This window comes from Tiliqua scincoides, chromosome 3, assembly GCF_035046505.1.
Source record: "Tiliqua scincoides isolate rTilSci1 chromosome 3, rTilSci1.hap2, whole genome shotgun sequence".
NCBI classification, from domain to species: Eukaryota; Metazoa; Chordata; class Lepidosauria; order Squamata; family Scincidae; genus Tiliqua; species Tiliqua scincoides.
Genome location: NC_089823.1, coordinates 4437575 through 4444734, shown reverse-complemented (window position 1 = coordinate 4444734; position 7160 = coordinate 4437575).

The window sequence follows — 7160 nt, the reverse complement described above, 5'->3', positions numbered from 1 at the left end:
CAGCCACAATGTGCGGGAGAAGACAGCTTGTCACAGTCCTTCCTTCAGGAAGAAAGAGTGTCTGTAGCCTCCTGGTTTCTCCTCCATAGCCTCTTGGCCAAATACCACTTACTAGAATGTGAATTAGCACCAGTGGTACACACACCACAGTTCTATATAGTACTACCTGGCAATAGCTCTCCTGAGTCCTACACAAGGGTCTTTCTCAGCTCTACTTGGCCAAGCCAGGGATTGAACCTGGGCCATTCTGCATGCAGAACATGAGCGCTGCAGGGGGTGAAGTGATGGTTCCACTCCTGATCTTCACCTCCACCACCATCTCCACTTCATGGGTCAAGCCACACACTACTGCTCTTTGGGCAGAGCCAGATCCAAGCTGCAGGTAGCCGCTTTGACTCGCTTCACATTGTTAAGAAAAGCAGGACTTTTTAAAAAAAACAAACAAACAAACAAGGAATCCAGCACAACAAACAGCTCGGCAAACTATGTCTCCTGGCCAGGACTGCCCAGCCATGCTCAAATCGCATGAAACACAAAGGCCCCATCCTATTGGGTCCCTTGGGTATGATTCCGCTATCTTGGAGGCTTGTGGCCCCATTGCTACGTTGCCTATTTATTGCATGACTATCTTGCCCTTTCTCCAAGGAGCTCAGGGTGCCTTCCGTGGTTCTCCTTCTCCCATGTTATTCCTACATTCTGTATTTTTATTTATCCCATACAGGGATGGGCAAGTCCAGCACAGCTTGATTCCAGTCAAGTCAAGTCTCCGTCCCATGACTCGACTCGAAAATGAGTCACCCAGAACAATTTGGTGACTCAAAAAAACTCGAGTCACGAATCTTTCCCTTTAAAAGGTCAGCTGCGGCTCCTTGGAAGAAAATGGAGCTGCTGCTGGTGTGTGTGTGTGTGTGTTTCAGAGTTTGTTTTAAAACTCCCCTGCTGTCCCTGCCCATCCCATCAGTAAACAAAAGCCTTGCTGTGAAAGCAGCAGTGCAGAATGCACTGATTGGTTCCTTCTGTACAATCCCATCCCAGCCATGACGAAACCCACCCTTCTTCACATCATGGGCACAGGTGGACCTACAGGGAGGGAGGAACAGAGGACACATCCCAGTTCAGCAAGGTGGGAGGGGACTGTTGCAGTGTAGGAGCAAGTGATGCAATGAGCACGCGAGCCATGGCTGCCTTTTTTGCAATTTATCCAGGAACCACCTCCCCCCCAGTTTCCCCCATCTCCTCCAGCCCCTCCTGCTTGCAAAACCCAGTTGTCTGGGGTCCCTATGACCAAAAATGGCTCCTCCTCTCCACCTCCCTCTCCCAGAGGCATAAAATCAGGACATATCATCAGTCCAATGGATGGTCCGGGGGACAAGAAGAAGCACCTTCCCCAGTTCTGGACACATGCAGGACCCTCAGTAGCCACTTGGCTAGTTGTTACTTTTGCAAATTGTTACTTCTCCAACCTGACATCCTTAACGTTTTAAGCCCAAACCAAAAAAAATTAACTGTTTCCCTCGACACCCCCAGCCCCGGTCTCTGAACATAATGTACTCTGCTGCTGATTGTAGCTGCTCGCAAACTGCCTGGCTTCCAGATCACCACGCAAGGTTTTTCAGGTGACTTGGAAGCAGCTTAACATCAAAGTACAAGCTGTTTCTGGGTGACTCGAGTCACCCAAATCCATGGTATCTCCTGAGTTAGCAACCCCAGACTCGAGTGTTTGACACATGTGACGCAAGTCTGCACGAGTCAGCAAAAAACATGTGTCATTTGACTCTAGTTCCCATCCCTGCAGAAGTGCACCATGGCATTTTGTTTCTTTACAGCTTAATCCAGAGCAAAATGGCTTGATCTGATGAATGCCCTCTTAAAGATGCTGGTCATGGTTTCTTCCTGAATCCAGCAGAGCTCAGCCACTTCTCAACGCACAGTCGGAATGTATCTTCCTGCCCAAACCTCCAACATGTCTGTATCCACAACTACTGAGTAAGTACTCAGCTGCCATAGAACTATCTCTAGCTTCCTTCTTCCACTGGAACAAGCAGATCTCATTCAGCAAGAGGAACAATGAGAAGCTAGAGCTTTCTGAACCGCTGTGAGCCATTGTGAGTCTATTGCAAGTGAAGACGTAGAAGCAAAGAATCACATAGAAGCAAAGTGAGTAACTGGAGACTTCAGAGCAAGGGAAAATGAGATGCTAGATCAGATCCCCAAGCAAACAGCGAGGGGAAGATTAACAATCCTCAACAGTGGTGTAGCTAGAGAAGGTGCAAAGCACCAAGTTTTGCAGGGAGCCTCAGCATGGCATAAAAGTGGCGCCTGCCTTCCAAGTCAGGCATATGCTTCCGTTTTGCTCTCCCACCCAGAATGGCTCCAGAGGGGAGGGAGAGGGGCCACATGCATGCCTCGGTGATGCTCCCTGAAAAACTTGGTGCTTTGCACCCCCTCTAGCTACACCACTGGTCCTCAATGTATATCATGTATTTGGGAAGAAAATGGAAATTGAGCTAAGCCTTTACTGAATATACTGTATTTGACAAGTTAATCACATCCTTGGATATTTAAGGGCAGCTTACTGACACTTTTTCTAATTTGGGGCCAAACCGAGTGTGCAAGACCTGCAAATAGGAAACTTTTAATTAGCATTAGAGAAGTCCTTTGCTGAATGGGACTTACTTGTGAATACACATCATGACAGAATCGTGGCCGTGATGAAGAATCTTGCTGTATAAAACTGTGGTGTATTTTCATTCCACTTCTATCAACTTACAGAAAAGCCTCCACGGCACTGAAGGTCTCTAGCAGAGACACCACCTCTCTGTCTTGCTCCCTCTCCTTCAGCCATCCTGAGTCAGGATGTTTGACATCCCTCGCCACTGAGGGACTGCAACACACAAAAACCACTGTCACTTAAGCCTGAGCCTCTGGAGGGGCTGAGCATCAACATTCGAAGCATCTAGTCTTGCTTGACAGCTGATGGGTGCGAGATGGTCCCAAGGCACTCACAGCCTCCCTGCAGAAGTGAGAGTGCTGAGAAATTTGCCTGTCTTAAAGGTACAACACACCCCTCTTCTCCCTCAACTGCCCAGCAGCTTAGGCTTCCCTTTTGTTCTTAGGACCTCTTCACATGAGTGGCATAGCTAGAGGGGGTTTTGCAGGGAGCCTCACCGCAGCATGCAAGGGGTAGAGGACAGCACAAATGATGCACAACTGAAAAATAAGCACCTGACTTCAGGATGGACAAACTTGCCCTTTGCTTTTCTGGCAATTGGACAAAATGGGGGAAAAAATAACCCCAAACCAGATAGGCTGCTTTTTATCTAGTTGGGTAGCAACCACATGTGCAACAAATACAAAACAAAAGCTAATTTACTGCACAAAAGAAAACTGATCAGCAGGGATGGGAAAACCCAGCAGCTCAAGTCTAGGGTCTCCACCACCCACAACTCAACTTGAAAATGAGTCCTAATGGGGGCACTTTCTAAGTTGCGAAGTCACCTCACCCCTTCACAACCTGATAGGACTTTAGTCACCCCGCACCCTTTAAAAAGTCCATTGCAGCTCCGCAGAAGGAACAGGGCTGCTGCGGGTGTGTTTCTGTGTCAGTTCATGTTAAACACTCCCCTGTTGTCTCCACCCATCTGTAAACAGGGAGGGGGAGTGGGAGGGCTTGCGAGAGAGTGGGGGCAGAAGCAGCAAGAGGAAGGAGGGTCACAAGCAGCAGTTGCAAGGTTTACCAGGACGACCCAATCCTTGGCAACTCTACTTAGAAGTAGTCCCTCTGCAGCCGATCATTCAGTGAGGCTTCCTCCACCCAAGTAACAATGGAGTGCCTCACAGCAGCCATGAAGTGAAAAGTGTGATTGCTATGAACTGCCTTCCCCTCCATTTCCCTTCCTTCTCCCCCTCCCTGGGCTTTTGCAACCAATCGTAAGGCAAGAATGCCCTTGGCTCCTCCTTCTGCCCTCCCTCAGCCAAAAAAAATACCAGACTGCCCATCCTTGGTTCAATGATCATCAAAGGAAAAGAGAGCCCTCTCCCCCCTCCCCTCCCCTCCCCTCCCACCCTCTGCAAAAGCAAACATTAACCCTTCCCTGCCTCCTGGCTGAAACCTCCCTGCTCCTCACCCGGTCTGAATGACAGCCCCATTAAATCTTTCATGCTGCAAAAACAGTAAGCAAGCACCCCAGACACAGACAGACTCATGCCTGGGGAACAGTGCTGAGTCAGGGCGCCCCTGAATCAAGTGTTTTACTGAGTCTTCCACACGCGTGACTCATGAGTCCAGGAGTCAGCAAAAATGTGCATTTTCGCAACTTGACTCCAAGTCACCTGACTTGAGTACCCAACCCTGTTGATCAGGCAGAAAGGCTCAAAAAGTTATTAGTTTGGTGGCATAGCTAGAAGGGGTGCAAAGCACTAAGTTTTGCAGGGAGCCTCACTGTAGCATGAAAGTGGCCCCTCCCCTTCGGAGCCAATTCAGGCCGCAAGAGCAAAATGGAGGTGTCTCCATCAATATGGTGGTGGTCTTGTTTAGCCAACCACTCTCCTCCAGACCTTCTCTAGTGGGAGGAGCAGACATTGTCACATCACTGAGTCGGGGGGGGGAGCATTTGGCAGGCTTCCTCAGGCCCCTGGATGTCTCAGGTCAGCCCCAACAGCAAATGTTATCAGGAATCAGGTTTCTAACACTTTTTCTTTCCAATTCGGAGCAGAAACCACCCTGATCTTTTAAAATGTGTGCACACTACTGAAGTTCAAGATCAAGAATCATGCTTAAATCTCCAACTGCAGTCAGACTTTGCCCAAAGTTTAACGGTGTCACTCAATTACCAGCTTTGGTGACAACTTTGCCTGAGAACCTGGTGTGGTGGTGTACAGCTTTCCCAGCCACTAATATTTCACAGATTACTGCGCCCGGCATCAGGCACGCTAAAGACAAGGTGGAGGAAGGTTCCTGGCCCTGGGGTTTTACAGACATCCTGTTGCAGATTCCCTCCCATGTGCACCATGACATGAAAAATTCAGCTCCTCAACCCAATACTGCCTGCTCTTTGCCCATCAAGTCAGTTTCCACAGAGCTCACTGGGATTGTTGAGTTAGTCTGAGACTTCTCAAGAAAAGTCCCATATCTGTGTCAAGAGTAGCCCATGCCTTTCCCAAAGCTTCTCACCCTGTCTGCATTTCTGTACCAACAGTGTGAAAGGCAGAAGGTCACCTCATTAGCACTCTGCTCACGTCCCCAGTTCTCAAAGGGGGAATGGGGCTGGGGGCCTCGCAAAGGAAACTCTCACACTTTAGTTTCAAAACCGATAATCTTAAAAAGTGCATTTGCAACCCAGGCACAATCCAGGCGACCCCGGGGAACAGCTCCACTCACCTCGGGATGGTTCTGCTGGGCCGTCAAAGGACCACCAGCGGTGCTCATCAAGGGCTATTCCACTTGCTCCTTTCCTTCATTTGCAAAGGCCTTTACTTGCTACGCTCCCAGAACTGAACAGAAAACACTGCTAGAATCCCCAAAGTATTAAACAGAGGCTGAAGAGTGAGGCTCCTCCCTCAGTGGGAGGAGCAAATGCCATCTGCAGTTTTAAAAAAATAAATAAATCTGCAATAAATCCAAAAAGGCTAGAAAAGATTGAAATGTAATCTGAATATGGGAAGTTGCTTAGCATATGGTGGTGGAGGAGGCAGCGAGACAGGGAGAGTTTGATTAGGTTCTCACCAAGCAAACACCCACACGAAACATGCAAATTGTTCCTGATAAAAGTCTACTGACAGATTTCTATAGCATCTGCCCTTAGAAAGTGTCATAAAAAAGAACTGGAGGATGGCCAAAGGATCAGGCATTTCTACTGTTCAAGGTTTCTTCCAGAGTTGGCTTCTCATTTTATTTTTTTAATTTTTTAATGTTTTAATAGACTGTTACTTTTTTGTTTTAGGGGGGCACCTTCTTGTTCCCATTGCTTCTTCCCGGGGTCCGTCCCACTGAAACCTCCACGTCTGATGGAGGCTTCAAATCCCCCAAAAGACTATTTGAGGCTAAGCTTTGCGGTTTTGAACATGTAAATCGGATTAGAAAACAGCCTCACTGGGAAGAGGACTGGAGAAAGGCGGCTGGGGAGGGGGGTGGTCAGCAACACAAAAGGAAGTTTGTTTGCCATTCTTTAACCATTGGAATGGTTTCCACAGAGTTCCATTGGAGGCCAGGCTTGGAGCTAAATGTCTCGGCTTTTGAGAGAGTCTGGAGCATCAGGACATTGTTAAAGCAGGAAACAATGTTGCTCGCCTCGTGGTTGGCTGAAGGACTATCTCAAGAAACTGGATTCTGTTGGCTCTGGGAGAGTCCTTGTTTAATCATTTAGCGTTCGTAGAATCAATTATCCTACTTGAAAATAAGAGGCAGCGGGGGGAGATCAGGCAAAACCGAGCATTTTGCGCGCTCCTCTCACAGTGACAAGAGTCGCTCCAGGCCCAGATTTGTAAGCCTGATCAGAATTTTGCTCCATGAGAGCCCAAGCCTATGCATGTTAGCTGGGCTTTCTTCTGAGTAAACATGCATAGGCCTAGGCTGTTCCCTGACCTTGGGGTTACATTGTGGCTTCATCAGCACTGCAACGTTGGTGAGGATTGGACTAATAGGGCCCAATCCTATCCAATTTTCCAGTGCCGGTGCTACTGTGCCTATAGGGTATGCACTGCTTCCTGCCTTGGGGAGGCAGTCACAGAGGCCTCCTTAAGATATGGGAACATTTGTCCCTTAGCCCAGGCCTGCATTGTGGTTGCACCAGTGCTGGAAAGTTGGATAGGATTGGGCTATTAGTTTCTTGATGTAACTGCAGTTAAGCCCCCTGTGCACACAGATTGATAGTTGCATTTCTAAAGCACTGTGCCTGAAGGAAGTGGTGTAGCTAGAAGGGGTGCAGAGCACTAAGTTTTGCACGGAACCTCACCGCAGCGTGCAAGCAGAACCTTCCCTCCTTCCGAGCCATTCTGGGCAGGGAGAGCAAAACAGAGACATATGCCTCTGTTTTGCTCCCCCCCCCCCCCAGAATGGCTCCGAAGAGGAGTGGTCACTTGCTTGCCGCGGTGAGGCTCCCTGCAAAACTTAATGCTGTGCAACCCCTCTAACTATGCCACTGCCTGAAGGTCTTGCAATC